We start from the raw sequence: 21,425 nt of genomic DNA, 5'->3' as shown, positions 1-21,425 counted from the left end.
TTCTACTTACAGCCAGGTTATCTAGTTAGACTCATTCCTTTACATAAGAAAACCAATGTTATGATGGGAGGACAAGTAAGTAGGATTACCAGTCACAATTGGATTTCAAGCTGAAAGATGAAGTAAACTATGACATTGTAGAATTTCCCATTTTTACTCAATCAGAGATATATCTGCATTTGTTTTATTTTATAAAATGGAAGAATATTTTCAATAACCAATCTGAAATTTCACCTAGAATGCTGAAATTCAAGCTGTTCCACCTCTAGTGATAAAGATTTCTGCAACCAGAATTTACCTAGCAATTTGGCTTTGATGTAGGAGTCACAACAGAAAGCCCTTTGACTCTTCCTGAGTGGTCTTGTTTCTGAATTTTTAAGAGGATCAAAATTCTAAGTCTATCAGAAAATTATAATATGATTCAAATATGCTTACAGGATACATGTACAGCATCACTAGGCCATTTGGGTTTTAGTGTGCCACTTTTGTTTTAATTTAGAATGTCTAAATAAGGTAGCAGAGAAGGGAAAGGAAATACGAAAATTAATTCACCTACTTTAACTTAAATTTAATTTAAACCTATGTTAAACAACCAAAAGTCAAAAATAGCTGTGTCCAATTTTTCAATTAGACTAATACACTAATTCTTAAATATATGTGAATGTGAGGAATGGAAGATCTTATCAAAAACACATATACGCAAGGCTAGGCAATTGATAAAGAAATAATTTCTAAATTATTAAAAATAAAATTTTTAACAAAATAGCTAAACAAAATAGAGTATATCTTTTCTAATGATTAAACTATATGATATTGCTTTGTCCATTTTACTATACCCTAGCCAGTGACAAGCTGGGTGAAGAAACAACATAACATCTGGTCCCTTTGTTTTCAATACCAAGCCACTGAACTGTACACCTCTCTCCTCCACTGTGACCCAAGTTAGGTCCCATTCTTCTCTAAACAAACAAATTAGTCAACTCCATCAAAATCTAATCCAAGCATCATCTGACTGCCCTTTCTCTTCTCCTTTCCCCAACAGGAACACTTCCTAAATACAAACCCCTATAAATTTACATGGCCTCTTTCCATTCTCATTCTAGGTAGTGGAATTTTTTTTCTGATCCAACCTGGGGCACTGTATTAAGTGAAAAAGCCTATGGGATCTTGCCTTTATGTGAGAGGAACAAGGGCAAAGAACATAAGAATATTGACCTCTAGAGTATTTCTTTCATGTGGCAGACATGAAAATAACAGATAGTTATTATCTAATTCGATATTAAAAATAATCCTTGTACCATAGTTTTCATTTTAAAAATGAAGAAACTGAAATTTCAACTAAATATTATTCCACTCCAAATACCATATGTTTTATCCAAAATCTTCACTTGACTTATCAAATTGAAAACATATTCTGTAGGTTGTGGAATGTAACAAGTTGGGTAGAGTTGCTAGCATCTTTCCAAACAAGAACAAGGTTCAAAATGAGAAACTATCATTTAATAAAGGAAATAGAATAGTGTTCAATGGAATTTTTTGAAGTCATCCACACATTTATTGAGTAGTAAACTAAAAGGGTACATAAAACTTTTGGGTTGGAATTGGAGGGAAAATCTGTTCAGGGCTGAAGGGAGGTCCTTGGCTTCTTACTACAAAAATCTCCTAAAGGCTGTACAAACACAAGGCTCAGTTTATAGAAAAACTCTAAATTGCACAAAACCCCATTAAGCAGGAGAAATAGCCAGGATAGAAGCATGTGGGCTGTGGGCAGACAGTTTGCAGCAGGGATGACAAGGCTGGAGGCTACAACTCAGGCCCAGAACTTGTAGGTAGAAGTAGGCTGAAAAGAAGTCTAAAGGTAGAGGTTAGTACATTCGCCCAAAACCCTTGCTTTGCAGTTGGTCTCTAGGATGCTGATGCTTTCCTCAGACAAGGCAATTTTTTTTGTAACAGAGAACATGACTCTACAGGTGGCTACTGGCTTCATTCTTTTGAGGAACTCGACCAATTGATGTAATCAGTTTGGTAAATTTCCACTGTATTGAAAAATCCAACTGGTAGGTTTTTTTATCATTTATATTTATCATGAGGGTCCAAATGAAAAATGCATGATAATAAATGAAGAGTGAGTGACTAGGTTCAAGCAACAGAGCTAAGTCTAATCATCCTGGTAATTCATAATTGAATGCAAGCAAATGAAGTTCGAGTTTCAGAGCAAGAATCTATAACAAGAACTTATAATTCTATAATAAGAAATAGGAAAAAGACAAAAGATAGGATCATGTTGCATTCTTATTTTGAAAGGTCTTGCAAGTATTGCATTTAGTCTTGAGTTTCACATGTGAAATTAGGGAGACTGCAGAGAAGACTAACAGAATAATTAGATTTAGGACTAAGGAAACTCAGGATGTAATTTAGTCCTATTAAATACTATGCTGTGTCTGTTTATAAGGCTCAAAGTACTTAATTAGGAATATCTGTAACATTGACAAAAAGGGAAATATAAATATTTAAGAAACAGTTGCAAAGAAAGGTCAAAAACATTAAGTACTGTGCTAGGCCATTTATATATGGTATTCCCTTTAATACATTTAATATGTGAGTTTTTCCCTTTTTAAAAATGAAGAAATTGGAGCACCTGAGAAGCTCAGTTGGTTAATCTTCCAACTTTTGATTTTTAGTTCAGGTCCTGATCTCAGGGCCCTGAAATCAAGCCAATTGTAGGGCTCTGCACTGGGTGTGGAGCCCGCTTAAGATTCTCTCTCACCCTTTCCATCCCCCACTCATTCTCTTCTTCTTTCCCTCTCTCTATCCCCCCAAAATGAAGAAATTAACTCCTAGAGAAGTTAAATTATTTAATTTTAGTAGCACACCTAAAAAAGTGGCAGAATAAGGACTCAAATTCTGAATTTCTAATTCTAATATTTAGCAATTTGAAAGTACTTCAGTTTTACTGGAGCATAATGGAGGTATAGATGCAGAGGCAATGAGGAAGTGACTAGTAAGAAATGATGGAGGAATCAGTAGGAACCAGACTACAAAGTTTTATATATGGACTTTTGATTGCATCTAAATTAAAGGTCACTAAAGAGTTTTAAGATGAGAGCGGAATGTTTAGATTCATGTGAGAAGGGTAACTTGGTAGTACTATGAAAGATGTAAGAAGGTAGGGTTGTGACTAGGGAAATAGTACTCTAGTATAGTAAAAAGTTATGAGGATTTGAACTAAGGCAGTGTCAGAAGAAAAGAACAGATTAAGGACTGTGCTGAAAAGTTATTTTAGAATGTAGAATTAATAGATTATGATTACTGCTTAGATGTTAGTGGGAGAAATTCATGAAGACTTACAACTTCTAACTTGAATTGCCATTAAGGTACTTGCATAATACATAGAGATTAATAAAAGAAAATGACAACAAGTTTGTATTGGAACATACTAAGTTGAGATTCAGACATGTTAAGTTTAACTTGGCATTAGAAATTCAGATGAAGATTCCTAATAAGCAGTTGGATATACAGGTTCACAATTTGAGAAAGATATAAGCTTGTTATCAGATAGATAGATAGATTTAAATTACAGTGCCATTTTAATACACAAATCAAAATATATATGGATGCATATGCAAACATAGTAAGGTTGTAAAACAGTCACCAGCATATTAACAGTGATATTGCAGGACAGGAATACTGATGATTGTGCTTCATTTCGCCTGTTGTTTCTTCATTGTCTACATCGAGCATAGTTGCTTTTATAGCTAGAGAAGAAACAATGATTTTTTTCTTTATTTAAAAAAATAAATGATATTTATGTATTAAAAATATATATTATGGATCATCACCCCAATTGTTTTCTTTTTTTAAGTTTTTATTTTAATTCCAGTTAGTTAACATACAGTGTTATATTAGCCCAAGTCTCCATGAAGAATGGCTAAAGGAGATGTGGGATATATATATATATATATATATATATATATATATATATATATATATCAATCAGAGCTAAAGAGCATAATGCTAAGTGAAATAAGTTAGTCAGAGAAAGATGAATACCGCAAGATTTTACTCTATGTGAAATTTAAGAAACAAAACAAATAAGTGAAGGGGAAAAAAAAGAGAGAGAGAGAAGCAAACCATGAAACAGACTCTTAATTATGGAGAACAAACTGTTACATAAATTTAAAGTCAATGATTTTTAGATAGGAGTTACAATTGTAGAAGAGAATTACATCACTCAAGGGTAGGATGTGAAGTGAAAACAGGACTGACAACAAGATCCTGCAGGACACTAAAGTTTAAATGATAGGTGAAGAGGGGAAAGAACAATGACCTAGCATCTTCTATATGACAAACTCTTTTCCAGGTGCCTTATATATATTATGAGTGAAGTAGAGTGAGAAGAAAGCCTGAGCAGAAACTCTAGAAGATAGAGAAGGAAGTAGTTGTCAACAAAGTTAAAAGTCAAAGATCAATTAAAACATGTCCAATAGATTTGGCAGTGAGATTATTGATGGTGATTTTAGTGTAGTAGTATGAGAGGAAGTGAATGATAGGAGTTAGGAATTGAAGTATAGATAGTTGTTGTGGACAATTTTTTTTTCAAGAAGGTTGGCAATAATAAGGGAGTGCCAGAGGAGAAAATATCAAGGTCCAATATAGCAGCCTTCATAAGAAATATGCAAATGTAAACACATAAATTCTTATCTTTTGTTGTGCCACTGGTCACATAAAGACATCAATGTTATCCTCTTAGGCCCCCTCTGAACTTTAACTATTGACTTTAACAATTTGACCAGCTTCCAGCCAATGGACATAAACATGTTATCAACATGTTATTTTTAACTCAGCCTTTCGTGATGTTCCCTATTTATTCATATTTACTTTTTTTCTTGAGTTAATTGACCTCTGGTTCCTATAATTTGTCTGTATTGAATCCAGTCTATATCATTATTCACAAAACTGTAAATCATATTGGTTGCAGTTTGAATAGTCCAATCAATTCAGCATTTCCTCTAATGGTCTGTGAGGCATTTCTCAATGACCTGTTTTTGCTAAATAACATCACTTGACCCAGTTAATGCTAAACCCATATTATAAAACAAGGTATTGGTTAGAATATTCATTTTGTTAGTTGGGTTTAGAAGTGTGATTTATTCTAAAATATCATTTAAATTTAAGGCATCTCATTTTCTCCCATCTTCATTTCTTTATGTCTTCCCTTCTGTTCCTCCCCTATTCTTCACAACTACTAGCAATTTGACAACAAATTTTGTGCACTTCACAAGTTGTCTTTTTGTTGTCTGCTTTTTACTTCCATTTCTTACTCTATGCTAGAGTAACCAAAGAAGATGGAAAGCAAATATATTTTACAATCATTATTTTTTTGTCATTATCAAAAATACCATCCTGTGGAAAACTAGCTTTTTTGTCCAAAAAATCTTAATATGATGACTGATCACAAAATGTCTTCAAAGCAAATTGTAATTCTGATGGGTTGAGTCAGATCATTCTTCTTACTAGCTTCGTTAATGTTAGAAAGTGCTACCTGAATATATGTAAAAATAGCAACCATACATGTTGCTACTTTGAGGATGCTGAAACTGCAAAATGCACACCATGCCATCAGAAATAAAAATCTATTGTAAGGCAATTTCATAATAATAATAATTATCTTTTACACAGCACTTCATAGGATATGGAATAACTATCAACTTCAAGCATCTACAAATCTGTCTAATAATTTTTGATGCTCAGTATAAAAATGAAACTTTCACCCAACACTTTAAAAAATGAAGTATCTTGGTGAAAAAAACACTTTTTATAGAACCTGTTCAAATATTTGAAGAAGGAAAAGAGAAATTCTCAAGTAGCAAACTCTCTACTTTCTTGACAGGGACTACTTATTTGTGATTTACATATTTCCTGCAAGAGTTTAACTGAACCTCATTGTTTTGACTTTTCCCTTCCTTTTTAAAAGTTAGTTAGTTAGTTTGTTAATTAATTAATTAATTTATTTATTTATTTATTTTAGTACTCTCTGCACTCAATGTGGGACTCCAATTTTTAACCCTAAGATCAAGAGTTGTGTGCTCTTCCAACTGAGCCAGCTAGACACCTCCTGACTCTTCACTTTCAATTTACATTCTCTACTGTGTGAGCTCACAGAACCTGGTTTCACAGAGTTTTTAAAATTTTTAAAAATATTTTGATGTATTAATTTTGATGGAGAGAGAGAGAGCACATAAGCAGGGGAAAGGGCAGAGAAAGAGGGAGAGATATAATCTCAAGCAGACTCCCCACTATGGAGCCCAACATGGCACTCCATCTCATGACCCTGAGCTGAAATCAAGAGTCTGATGCTTAACCAGCTGAGCCACCCAGGAACTCTGGTGACATAAAGTACAGTCAGTTAAAAACTATAATGCTGCTGGTCTAAAATACAATTAGAAAGTTAATTTTATTTGTGAAAATATGGATTTATTTCAGCATGAAATTTCCTCTCACACTGTATGCTATACATCAAGAAAATAAGACCTTGAATTTTCCATAAGCAGATTATTACTGGTAATGATGAGTTTCTTTACTTTTGGAAATGTTAGTTGGAGGCTCTTTTACCATACAGCCATACTTCATAAGTAAGAAAAATATTAATATGATCATTCACAAGTTAAAGGATCACAAAATCTTTCAAAGACCTTTAATTTTATCTTAGAAATGTAAAATAAATAAGTCTGAACCTTGTTAACTATACGTACCAAAATCAAATGCACATAAGCACATGGGTCTGAGTTCCATGAAACTCTGAATCTGTTTTTTTTACTTTTTACTGATGCCATGAGAATCTATTCCTACAATAACATTTGATTTAGTATATACCTTTCAATGCTTTAGCAATACTGTTCAAGTTGATCTGAAATGTAGCTTAAATTGTTGAAACACTCTGTACCTTATAAGCAAAAATCATGGTAACTAAAGTCATACTTTACAAGATGAATATCTCAGAACAGTTTTAAAGGAGAATAGATAGGTATTAATGAGGTCAAGTGAAAACGGAGTTACCTTCTCTAGGTAACTTTGTTTTCACTTTTTTTGCATGCCAGTTTAAAAATGGTGCAAAGTAACATTTAATTGTCTTAAAAACCTTCACTCTTATGCACTCTGAGATTCTAGAGAACTCTTACTTATATCTTGACCTCATTTAAGAAAGCACTCTTTTCCCTGGAGCTGTAGGGATAGATTGGCATCATCAGAATTCAAACCTAAGCAAAAGTTAAAGAGTAATCTGTTAGCAAAGTTAAAAGGAATCATTGTATATGGATTATTTTTTACTCTGGGATGAATATATTGGTACGTACTACTTCTATGATACTTGAATTTAACAACTTCAAAACTAATATAATAAGAAAATGACCAATTTATGGACAAAAAATACAATTAGTAGGTGCCAGTTTGGAAACTGTGAGAAAATAACATATGTACTTTTTTTTTTTAATATTCTGCAACTTTATAACTTTATACTCAGCACTTCTTAAAACCCCAGGGATAGTTCACAACATCATACTATAAAGATCCAAGGAAAAAGTGATGCTTTGGCTTAAAGACATAATACATTATATAAAGCAAAAGACTGGTTTCCTCAGTTGATACGGCAATTGAAATGTTACACAATTCTTTAAGCCATATATTTTTTGGCATTTAATAAAAATGTATGCAAATATTTTAAAAAGAAGAGTGAAACTTAATACATAAGATAGAGTTTGAGTACTATCTTTCTTCAATAACTGAATTTAAAACTGTAGAAACGAAATAACAAATGAAGAATGGCTAAGGATTGCCACTGGAATAATTTGAAGTGAATGCTGAAGAAAAGAATGAATTCTGTCAAGGTACTGACCCATGCTGTCTCAGAGAGGCCATAGACTGAAAAGCATGTAGTTAAATTTCCAGAAAAAAAATCATCCTAATCTTGCAGTGCTCACCCCTATATGGCCAATGTTGCTTTGGAAATGACAGGGAAGGATTTTGCAATATGAATCACTGTCAGAGAGCTGTGGCAATAATATTCCGGGTCAAGCTAGTACACTCAAACACTTCCTATCAAAATAGCACAGTGGCTATATGGTGGCCAATAAAAATGAGAATCTAGAGTTGTGGTTATGAAAGCACTGCAGATTAATAAACAATTCACTTTGTTCTTTGTATTTTCCAAAGTAAAGTAGAGTAGGTCTCAAAAAGCCTCATAAGCACTGATATTCAGGAGCAATGGCGGGGGGGGGGGTATGAAACAGAAGGTGTAGAATAAAAAATAAGCCAGAGAGATTTTATCAGAGTCAGGGTGAGGACAAGTAGAAAAAATATTTTACATTTCTAGTTTTGCTATTAGCAACAGCATTCATTCTCATACTCTCTCAAGTTTGTGCTAAAGCTTTGAAGCAGGATACTAAATCCTTTCACAAATTTTCTTCTTTGCCCTGACAGTGACAACAAAGCAGAGCATTTCCTTACACAGTTTGAGTAAAGAATATTTAGCAACTCCATATCTACTAAGAAGTTTTAAAGAATTCATAGTACTAGAATATTTCTGTGGGTTTGGAAAGTTCATTTAATGAATGCATATACTGTAAAATGAAGATGATAAAGTTTAGCGTGTCTCTTTGCCTTGAAAATTTAGTGGCAGACTATGAGTGAAATTATTCTGGGTTTTTTTCTACCTAATGACAAGATGGCATGGTAAATATTTGTTAAGATTATCTCTTATACAAACTCTATTAGAATTACTTCCTGCTGGATTTAATTATGTTGCTGCTCATAATAATTCTACAAATCATTAAGGAATCCTGAGTTGTTGGACTCAAGAGCAAGCAGCATACTCATTTTTCATCTTAGATAGACAGGCCAACTTACCTCATCTCTTTTTGTTGCATCCATTCTGCAGTGGGGACAGTGATGAAGATGTACAAATGAATGTCTGATTTTTGTCCTTCAATTTTTACAGACCTTTTTGTTCAAAAGTGGTGCTCAGAATTTGTGCTTAAGATTTGTCAAGTTGTCTGAATTATCTCCAAGTTTTTCTCAAATAGGAGACTGCTTTGCCTAAGAAGCTCTCTTCCATGTCAACATAACAGTTCTGATGTATACAGTAACTATTCTTGCTTTCCTCACTTTTGACCAAGAGTACTGTGTTTATTGTTTGTAGTTTTCACGTAATTGTGTACAATATTTTTGAAAGATCATTCTATACATACTCCTTTGCACTTCACCTTGCTGGGATAAACTTATTAACCCATGTTGATTTCTACATTTGTATTTTCTCACACTTTTCCTGAATATATAGGTTATTTATTTTGAAAAGATAGTACCTTCTGTTAAATCAAGTGAGGGCAGTCAGGGGATCTTTTCTGAGAAGTCTCAAAATAAAAGATTAATGTATTCATTCAAGTTTTACTGGATTTATGCTATACACTCTACTAGAGATAAAAATATACCTAACATAGAGGGCAGTCTTATGAAGCTCTTGTTCTAACTACTAAAGTGATAGGTGCTGTGAGTGGCTATGAAGGATCTAAATTTGCTTGGGGCAGGGCTAAGGCTTCACAAAGAGGACACACTTAAACTGAGTCTTGCAAGAAGAGGAATATCTAAAGGGTAGCAGAATATACCACCCCAAAATATGCTTTTTTGACATAAGGTTTATTTTCAGCTGATATTTTAATAAATAGACATAGAAGCTCTGAAAACAGAGTAGAGGTTACCCTTTTGAAAGGAAAATTTAAAAGGAAATCTCCATTTGTAAGGGTGTGTCTCTATTTGAATTAGGAAGAGAAGGGTGACCCTACATCAAGAGAATTTTGGCAATGGAAAAGGGTCCAATTTAAATCTGCATAGCAAACCTTACCCTCCTTTACTATGCTTTCACTGGTAACTTCTTATAACTGTCTCCTCCCCCTTTCTTTTGTCTTCAGTTGGAAATAGAATTTAAACAGGTGGCTTAGGCCACCCCCAGGAGTTACTTATTTTTCCCTGCACATCTCTCATGTATATATAAGGTATGCATGTTAATAAACTTCTGTTTGTTTTTCCCTTGTTAATATGCTTTTATTACTGGGGTCTCAGGTGAGAACTCAGGTGAGAACTCAAAAGAGTAGAAGGGAAATTATTTTTCTTCCCCTATATAAATAAGGCAAAAGGGAACAACATAGAATGAAGAAACTTAGCCAGTTCAGATATTAACTAGTTGAGTCAAGGCCTACTAAGAAGTTAAAACATTGTATGGTAGGTCAATGATTCTCTTTGTGCACATAAGTTAAGAAAGATTAAAAAATGCTGGTGTCTAGACATCACCCTTCCAATATTATAATTTATTGGCTTACAATGAGTTAAAAATATATAAAAGATCCCTGACTATTTTAATCTAAAGTTATTGGAAAATCACCACTTCACACAATGAGGGGCCATTAAAGAGTTTTACACAGGACCATGAACAATAATTTAGGAGAATCAAGTATATTTTGTTTAAATTGAAAAAGTAAATGATTGAAGGGTGAGTTATACTTAGAACTATAATATCAAGACATCACTCCTCAACTTCTGCTAATCCAAAAGAAGGTTTCCACTAGATCAGACAAAATGTTACAAATTGGTACACAAACAAGGACAAGGTAATAAGCTTCCTATTAAGCTAGATTGATTCCACATAAAAGATTATTTTTTATTCTGGTATTGTGTCATCTTTATATTTTTGTATTAAGATGTTTATTTCATAAAATAATGGTGAATATACATGTTACATTGATAGCAAGTTTTGATGTCTTTACTTGGCAAAATATCAGTTTTTTTTCCTACAATTGAAAAGGGTTACAATTCCCCTACTCTTTCTTTTGTTTTTACTTTTATAATTGAGACCTTCAATGCATTATATAAGATGTGTAACATGTACGAATATTAAGTATGCAACTCAATGAATTTTTACATTTGTAGATAGGTTAAAAACAAGACAATATGCTCAAAATGGAGTCATTTATGTTAAGCCCCATCTCGCCAAACCAAGACTTAATGTGATTTTAGTGGTGGCTCTCCCAGAAATGGAATTTTTAAACATTTAATCAGAAATTGCCTAATCAACACTAATTAGGCAATCAGCCTGATAAACTCCTGTCAACCCCTGAATAAGGGAAATGATCTTGTAATAACAAACAAGCTTCTTATCTATTTAATTCCTTTTTCCTTACTTTCTTCTGCCTATGAAAATCTTTCATTTTGTACAGCTCCTAGGAGCTCCTTTCTAGCTGCTAAATTGGATGCTTATCCATTCATGAAATGCTGAATAAAGCTAATAAGCTCTTTATAAATTTATTCAGTTCAATTTTGGATTTTAACAATGACTCTTACCCACCACCTACATTGCAATATAAAATTTGTCTACTACTCCAGAAAGTATCCTCACACTCCATTCTATTTAATTTCCACCCCTCCACCTTTGGCAACCACTGTCAATTTATAACCTCATAGATTAGTTTTGTCTGTTCATGTACTTAGTATAAATATAAATATAAATTGGAATAAAACAGTATGTACTTTTTTTGCTTAGATTCTTAGAAGTCAACATAATACTTCTCTGATTTATTCATGTTGTGTAAGTTTTAGTATGTTTCCTTTTTTAATTTTCCTGCAATATTTTTAATTTTTTTTACTGTCCTTTTATTTATTTTTATTTATTTATTTATTTATTTATTTATTTATTTATTTATTTATTTATTTTCATGAGAGACTCCTAACTCTGGGAGATGAACAAGGGTTAGTGGAAGGGGAGGTGGGTGGGGGGACGGAGTCACTGGGTGACAGGCACTGAGTGGGACACTTGACGGGATGAGCACTGGGTATTATACTATATGTTCCCGCAATATTTTAACATATGATATTAACACAACTTGTTTATCCATTCTCCTATGGATTGACATTTAGGTCATTTCTATTTTTTGTTGTAAGAATACTTTGGCCATTCTTTTATGAATCTTTTTGTGGACATATGTATTCATTTCTTTTGGTTATACAAATAGGAGTAGAATTTCTTGGTCATATGATAAGCATATATTTAATTTATCCTGATAGAAGCTTCTTGTAATATTATTTAGCATGTCCTTAGAAGATGCCAAACAATATCAACTAAATTTATTTAGAGTAACTGCATACAAATTTACTTCTACCACTAATATATGAAAGCTCCAGTTGTTCTACATGCTTGTCAACTCTTGGTATTATGTCATTTTAATTTTAGCCATTTTGATAAGTATATATTAGTACATGTAGTATTATGCAGTAGTTTATTTTTGTGTACCTTGAGTCTTCTAAAGAAAAGTACTATTTTTCAATGGTTGTTTTATTTTAGCTGATCAGTGGCCTCATAACTTTAATGTCTTACAAATATATATGATTCCATATTTTTGCTTACTTTTTAAAAAATTGAGCTGTAATTCACATGCCATAATATTCACCTTTTCAAAGTATACGATTAAATGATTTTTAGAATAGTCACAAAGTTACTCTACACACTAATTCCAGAACATTCCAGAACATTCTCATCACTGCATAAACTCCACACACATTAGTAGTCACTCTTCATTCTCTTATCCCTTAACCTTTCCAACTTTATTTTTGATATTATTTATTTATTTATTTATTTGACAGAGTGAGAAACAGAGAGTACTAGAGAGACAAAGTATGAGTTAGGGGCAGAGGGAGCGTGAGAAGCAGGCTCCTTGATGCAGGGCTCAATTCCAAGACTCCAGGATCATGTTCTGAGACAAAGGCAGATGCTTAACTGACTGAGCCAGCCAGGTGTCCCTACCTTTGCAACTTTTAACCTACTACTTTGTCTCTATAGCTTTGCCTATTCTGGACATTTCATATAAATGGAATCATGTAACCTGTTGCTTTTCATGTCTGATTTCTTTAAGTTAGCATGTTTTTAAGGTTCATCCATGCTCTATCATCTATCAGCACTGCTTTTATTCTTATGACTAAATAGTGTGCCATTGTGTGAATATAACACATTATAATTATCCATCCATCAACTGATAGACATTCAGAAGGTTTACACTTTTTGACTATTATGAATAATGCTGGTATAAACATTTGCATTTGAGTTTTTATGTGTACATGTTTTCTATATTCTTGGGTAAATACCTAGGATTACAATTGTTGGGTCATATGGTAACTGTTTATTTTTTTAGGAAATGCCAAATTCTTTTTCAAAGCGGCTACACGTGTCAGTTTATATTCCAACCAGCAGTGTATGAGGATTCCAATTTCTCCATGTATTGGCCCACACTTGCTATTGTCTTTTTTATTATAGCCATCCTAATAGATGCAAAGTGAGTATCTCATTGTGGTTTTGATTTGGATTTCCTTAATGGCTAATGATGTTGAATATCTCTACATGGGATTAATTAAACATTTGTATACTTTCTTTGGAGAAATACCTATTCAAATCCTTTGCTTGTGGGGTACCTAGGTGGCTTAGCTGGTTAAAGGTCTGCCTTTGGCCCAGGGTCCTGGGATCAAGCCCCACATCAGGTTCCCTTCTCTGCAGGGAGTCTGCTTCTCCCTCTCCCTCTGTGGCTCCCCCTGTTTGTGCTTTCTTTCTCTTTCAAATAAATAAATAAAGTCATAAAACAAAAATGAAAACAAATCCTTTGTTCATTTTAAAATAAAGTTTGACTTTTTTCTTAATGATCTCTAAGAATTTTTATTATATTCTTGACACAAATCCAAATATACAGATGTTCTTAATTTTATGAAGTCAAATTTATTATTTTATTTAATCCTTTTTGATTTTTAATTTATGTTTATTTAATAAAGAGAAAAAGCAACATGTCATCATTACAATGATATTTTTCTGTTTTCTTTTAGAACAGAGTTTTACAAGCTTTTTCTACAAAGGGCAAACTGGTACATATATATGACTTTGTGAGCTACATGCTCTCTGTCATAACTACTCAATTCTGCCCTGTAGTATGAAAGCAATCAAAAACAACACATAAATGAATGGGCTGGCTGTGTTCCAATAAAACTTTATTTACAAACAGAGACAGGCAATCAATTTGTTTTATGAGTCATAGTTCTAATAGTCATAGTTCTATGACCTAACTTGATTTTTGTGCATAGTATGACACAATCAAGGTCCATTTTCTCCCATATGAATATGCATTACTCTGACACCATTTATTAAAATGATTATTTTTCCCTCACTTAATTACAACGGGATCTTGGATGTAAGTTAAGTGACTATGTGTAGGCTTATTTTTGTACTCTCTACTTTGTTCCATTGGTCTATTTGTCAATCTTTTTATCAACATCACACTACCTTAATCATAACAAGTTTGTTGTTAGTTTTCAAATCTAGCACTGTAAGTCCTCCACCTTTGTTTTTTCTTCAAGATTGTATTAACTATTCAAAGAACTTTGCATTGTGATACAAATATTATAATCAGCTTGTCAATTTACACAAACACCACACACATCCTGCAGGAATTTGATTGGGATTATACATACTTCATCAATCAATTTTGGAATTGACATCCATTAAACTATCAAGCCTTCCAATTAATCCATAAACATAGTACACTTTTCCATTTACTTAGATATTTTTCAACATTTCTCGGAATGTTTTGTTGTTTTCAGTATAATGGTTTATTAAATATTTCATTAGATTTATTCTTAAGTATTGGATGCTTTTTGTTGTTATTTTAAGTGATATTTTGAATTTTATTTGCCAGACATTTTGTGTTTACCAAAATACAAATAATTTTTGCATCTTGAATTTTTTCCAAGAAACTTTGATAAGTTCACTATTTAAATCTTGTTGTGTTTTGAAATTTTGCTTGTCCCTGAAATCCAAAACGTTTAAAACAACTAAACAGACTACTGAACTATTATAGAGTATGGGTAATGAAAGCACAAACTAAAATGATGGGTATGTAAAGATATTTAAGAAATATATAAAAGGAGATGCCAGGGTGACTAACTCATTAAAGTGTCTACCTTTGGCTCAGGTTATGATCCCAGGATCTTGGGATCAAGCCCTGCATCAGGGTCCCTGCTGAGGAGTCTGCTTCTACCCCTACCCATCCCAATCTCCCAAACACCTGCTCTTTTTGCTCTCTCACTCTAAAGTAAATAAAATATTTTTTAAAGAAACATATAAAAGAATTCATGGAAACTGAAATATTTATGATAATGCAAACTTAAAATAGGAACTTCATCAGATTTCTGTCCTGGGTGAAGGAATAGTTAATCCTACAATTTACACAGGTTGGGAATATAGGGAAAAGAAAAAATTTTGGACAAAAAATAATGAGATCACTTTTTAATAAATCCTTTTGTGTTGTCCATAAGATATCTAAGGGAAATTTTCCATTAAGAAACTGAGTAAGAAATATGGGCTTCAGGTATTTAAAGTTTTGAGGAATATAGGTAATAGTTGAGGCCATGGAGATATAGATTAAAGCATATAAACTATATGTAGAGTGAAAAGGAAGCTAAAAATTTTAGTACCAGAAAATTCCAATATTGAAAGAGCAATGAAATGAAAAAAGACAACAAAGAACAAAAGAAAATGTTCAAGAAAAGAGAAACAAGAAAAAGTAATTACAGAAGCCAATGAAAGTAAGATTTTCAAGAGTTAGAGCATGTTCAGCAATGTTAATTGCAATGAAATGGTTAAGTGATAAAGGTACTAAAATTGAAATTACCAATTTAGAAGTAATTAATTAATTTTCCAGAGATAGTTCGACAACATGATGAGGAAGGAAGCCAAAATGAGGTAGACTGAATTGGAGTTGAGGAAATCAAAGACAATTGAGCATAGTAGAATTTGTAAAGTCTCTCAGGTAAAGAGAAGTAGATAAGGCTCTGGACAAAGAGTGACACAGGTTCAAAGGAGGATGTTTTTGAAGGATAACATTTGATAACTTTATATCTCTATTTTACACAAAGAGTTTGGGGCTATAGTTGAGAGGTTAACTAATGGACAAGGTCTTGGAGTATATAGGAGAGTGGGTCTGATGTATAAACACCACCTGGATTAAACCAATTTATTTCATTTTTTAAATTATTATTTCATTATTTATTTACTGTTTTTTAGAGAGAGAGAGCACAAGGGGAGGGGCAAGATGGCAGAAGATAGAGTAGAGTCCCCAAGTCACCTGTCCCCACCAACGTACCTAGATAACTTTCATATCAGCCTGAAAACCTATGAATTTGGCATGATTTTTAAAGAGAGAACAGCTGAAATGCAACAGAGAGAAGAGTTTGTGCTTCTAACAAGTACAACTCGTTTTTTTGCTATTCTACACTGAGCAAAATGACTAGAAAGAAGAACTCATCACAAAAGAAAGAATCAGAAACAGTACTCTCTGCCATGGAGTTATATAATTTATATTACAATTCGATGTCAGAAAGCCAATTCAGAAGCACAATTATAAAGCTACTGGTGGCTCTGGAAAAAAGAATAAAGGATTAAAGAGACTTCATGACTGCAGAATTTAGATCTAACCAGGCAGAAATTAAAAATCAATTAAATGAGATGCAATCTAAAAGGAAGATCCTAACAATGAGGGTTAATGAAGCAGAAGAAAGAGTGAGTGACATAGACACAAGATGATGGCAAGGAAGGAAGCTGAGGAAAAAAGAGAAACACAATTAAAAGACCATGATGAAAGGTTAAGGAAAATAAATGACAGCCTCAGAAGGAAAAATATACATTTAATTAGTGTTACAGAGGGTGCCAAAAAGGACAGAGGACCATAAAATGTATTGGAAAAATCATAGCTGAGAACTTCCCTGACTTGAGGATGGAAACAGGCATTCGGATCCAGGAGATAGAGAGGTCCCCACTAAAATCAATAAAAACGATTCAACACCTCGACATTTAATAATAAAACTTGTGAATTCCAAAGTTAAAGAGAAAATCCTTAAAGCATAAAGAGACAAGAGATCCCTAATTTATATGAGGAGACATATTAGATTAACAGAAGACCTCTCCAGACACCTGGCAGGCAAGAAAGGGGTGGCAGGATAAATTCAAGGTCCTAAATGAGAAGAACCTGCAGCCAAAATTACTTTATCCAGCAAGGCTCTCATTCAGAATAGGAGAGATAAAGAACATCCAAGACAGGCAGAAACTGAAAGAATATGTGACCACCAAACCAGCTCTGCAAGAAATATGAAGGGGGACTCTAAAAGAAGGAGGAAGTTGAAAGAAACAATGCACAAAAAAAGGGAATGAATAGGTATTATGATGACACTAAATTCATATCCTTCAATAGTAACTCTGAACGTCAATGGGCTTAGTGATCCCATCAAAAGGCGGAGGGTTTCAGACTGGATAAAAAAGCAAGGCCCATCTATTTGCTGTCTACAAGAGACTCATTTTAGACCTAAGGAAACCTACAGCCTGAAAATGAAAGGTTGGAGAACCATTTACCATTCAAATGGTCCTCAAAAGAAAGCAGGGGTAGCAATCCTCATTTCAGATAAATTAAACTTTATCCCAAAGACTGTAGTAGGAGATAAAGAGGGACACTATATAATACATAAAGGTCCTATCCAACAAGAGGACCTAACAATATTTATGCCCCTAATGTGGGAGCTGACAAGTATATCAATCAATTTATAACCAAAGTGACGACATACTTAGATAATAATACATTTATACTTGGAGACTTCAGCACAGCTTTTTTTGCAAACAACACATCTTCTAAGTACAACATCTCCAAAGAAACAGGAGATTTAAATGACACAGTGGACCAGATGGATTTCACAGATCTTTACAGAACCTTCCATCCAAATGCAACTGAATACACATTCTTCTCAAGTGTACATGGAACTTTCTCCAGAATAGACCACATACTGGGTCACATATTAGGTCTCAACCAATACCAAAAGATGGGGGATTGTCCCCTGCATATTTTCAGAACATGATGAACTCCATCACAAGAAGAAATTTGGAAGAAATTCAAACAGGTGGAGGTTAAAGATCATCCTGCTAAAAGATGAAAGGGTCAACCAGGAAATTAGGGAAGAATTAAAAGATTCATGAAAACTAATGAGAATGAAGATACAACCATTCAAAATCTATGGGATGCTGCAAAAGCAGACCTGAGAGGGAAATACATCCCAATAAAAGCATCCAACAAAAAACTGGAAAAAAACTCAAATACACATGCTAACCTTGCAACTAAAGGAACTGGAGAAAGAACAGCAACTAAAAGCTATACCCAGCAGAAGAAGAGAGTTAATAAAGCTTCAAGCAGAACTCAATGAAATAGAGACCAGAACTGTAGAAGACATCAACAAAACCAGGAGTTGGTTCTTTGAAAAAAATAACAAGATAGATAAACCATTAGCCAGGTTATTAAAAATAAAAAAAGACTCTAATAAAATCACAAATAAAAAAGGTGAGATCACAACCAATACCAAGGCAACACAAATGAATTTAAACATATTATGAGTAGCTTTACACCAATAAATTAGGCAATCTAGAAGAAATGTACACATTTCTGGAAAACCACAAAATACCAAAACTGGAACAGGAAGAAATAGAAAACCTGAACAGGCTGAAAACCAGGGAGGAATTTGAAGCAGTTATCAAAAACCTCCCAAGACACAAAAGTCCAAGACCAGATGGTTTCCCAGGGAAATTCTATCAAATGTTTAAAGAAGAAACCATACCTATTCTACTAAAGCTTTTCCAAAAGATAGAAAAGGATGGAATACTTCCAAATTCTTTCTATGAAGTTAGCAGCACCTAATTCCAAAACCAAACAAAGACCCCATCCTAAAGGAGAATTATAGACCAATATCCCTGACGAACACAGAAGCAAACATTCTTAACAAGATACTAGCCAATAGGATCCAACAGTACATTAAGAATATTATTCATCATGACCAAGTGGGATTTATTCCCGTGATACAAGGCTGGTTCAACACTCGTAAAGCAATCAACGTGATACATCATATCAACAAGAGAAAAAACAAGAACCATATGATCCTCTTAATTGATAAAGAGAAAGCATTTGATCAAATACAGCATCCATTCCTAATCAAAACTCTTCACAGTGTAGGGATAAAGGGAACATTATTCAGCATCTAAAAAGCCATCTACAAAAAGCCCACAGCAAATATCATTCTCAATGAGGAAACACTGGGAGCCTTTCCCCTCAGATCAGGAACATGACAGTGATTTCCACTCCCATTGTTATGGCCACTCTGGAAAACTGTGTGGAGGTTCCTCAAAGAGTGAAAAATAGAGCTACCCTCTAACCCAGCAATTGCACTGTTGGGGATTTACCCCAAAGATACAGATGCACTGAAAACTGAGACAATTGCACCCCAATCATTATAGCCACAATGTCCACAATAGCCAAACTGTGGAAGGAGCCACGACGTCCGTTGACAGATGAATGGATAAAGAGAATGTATATATTTGCCCTACGACCCAACAATTGCACTGCTGAGGATTTACCCCAAAGATACAGATGCAGTGAAATGCTGGGACACCATTATTTAAAGAGAATGTATATATTCTCAAATATATATATATATTATATATGTATATATATGTGTGTGTGTGTGTTGGCAAATTGAATATTTTAATAAAAAATATATATAAAACTAACAAAAATCTCCATTTATCAGATGTTTAACTTTTTAAGGGATACTATAAACTAGTCATATTGTACTAAAATATATTTCTTTTTTGACATTCAATTTACTAAATGCAGTGTATTAAACTGACACTGCTTTCATTTATTTATTTATTTATTTATTTATTTATTTATTGACTATTATTTTTTATTGGAGTTCAATGCACCAACATATAGCATAACACCTAGTGCTCATCTCATCAAGTGCCCACTCCCCTCGGTGCCCGTCACCCTGTCATCCCCACCCACCGCGCACCCCCCTTTCTACCAACCCTTTTTTCGTTTCCCAGAGTTAGGAGTCTCTCATGTTCTGTCTGCCTTTCTGATATTTCCCACTCATTTTATTCCTTCCCCTTTATTCCCTTTCACTATTTTTTACATCACCCAAATGAATAAGACCATATAATGTTTGTCCTTCTCCGATTGACTTACTTCACTCAGCATAATACCTTCCAGTTCCATGCACGTCGAAGCAAATGGTGGGTATTTGTCTTTTCTAATGGCTGAGTAATATTCCATTGTATACATAGACCACATCTTCTTTATCCATTCATTTTTCATGGACACCGAGTTTCCTTCCAGTTTGGCTATTGTGGACATTGCTGCTATAAACATTGGGGTGCAGGTGTCCCAGCGTATCACCGCATCTGTATCTTTAGGGTAAATCCCCTGCAGTGCAATTGCTAGGTCATAGGGCAGGTCTATTTTTAACTCTTTGAGGAACCTCCACACAGTTTTCCAGAAAGGCTGCACCAGTTCACATTCCCACCAACAGTGCAAGAGAGTTCCCCTTTCTCCACATCCTCTCAAACATTTGTTGTTTCCTGCCTTGTTAATTTTCCCCATTCTCACTGGTGTGAGGTGGTATCTCATTGTGGTTTGGATTTGTATTTCCCTAATGGCAAATGATGCAGAGCATTTTCTCATGTGCTTGCTGGCCATGTCTATGTCTTCCTCCGTGAGATTTCTGTTCATGTCTTTTGCCCATTTCAGGAATGGATTGTTTGTTTCTTTGCTGTTGACTTGAATAAGTTCTTATTTTTTAATTTTTATTTATTTATGATATTCACAGAGAGAGAAAGAGAGAGAGGCAGAGACATAGGCAGAGGGAGAAGCAGGCTCCATGCACCGGGAGCCTGATGTGGGATTTGATCCCGGGTCTCCAGGATCGCGCCCTGGGCCAAAGGCAGGCGCCAAACCGCTGCGCCACCCAGGGATCCCCGAATAAGTTCTTTATAGATCTTGGATACTAGCCCTTTATCTGATACGTGATTTGCAAATATCTTGTCCCATTCTGTAGGTTGTCTTTTAGTTTTGTTGACTGTTTCTTTTGCTGTTCAGAAGCTTCTTATCTTGATGAATTCCCAATAGTTCATCTTTGCTTTTGTTTCTATTGCCTTCATGGATGTATCTTGCGAGAAGTTGCTGTGGCCAAGGTAAAAAAGGGTGTTGCCTGTGTTCGCCTCTAGGATTTTGATGGAATCTTGTCTCACATTTAGATCTTTCATCCATTTTGAATTTATCTTTGTGTATGGTGTAAGAGAATGGTCCAGTTTCATTCTTCTGCATGTGGATGTCCAATTTTCCAGCACCATTTATTGAAGAGACTGCCTGTTCCAGTGGATAGTCTTTCCTATTCTGTCGAATAATAGTTGACCATAAAGTTGAGGGTCTACTTTTGGATTCTCTATTCTGTTCCATTGATCTATGTGCCTGTTTTTGTGC

The sequence above is a fragment of the Canis lupus genome, chromosome X (genome assembly GCF_003254725.2).
Source record: "Canis lupus dingo isolate Sandy chromosome X, ASM325472v2, whole genome shotgun sequence".
Lineage (NCBI taxonomy): Eukaryota > Metazoa > Chordata > Mammalia > Carnivora > Canidae > Canis > Canis lupus.
Note: the sequence above shows the minus strand (reverse complement) of the source record.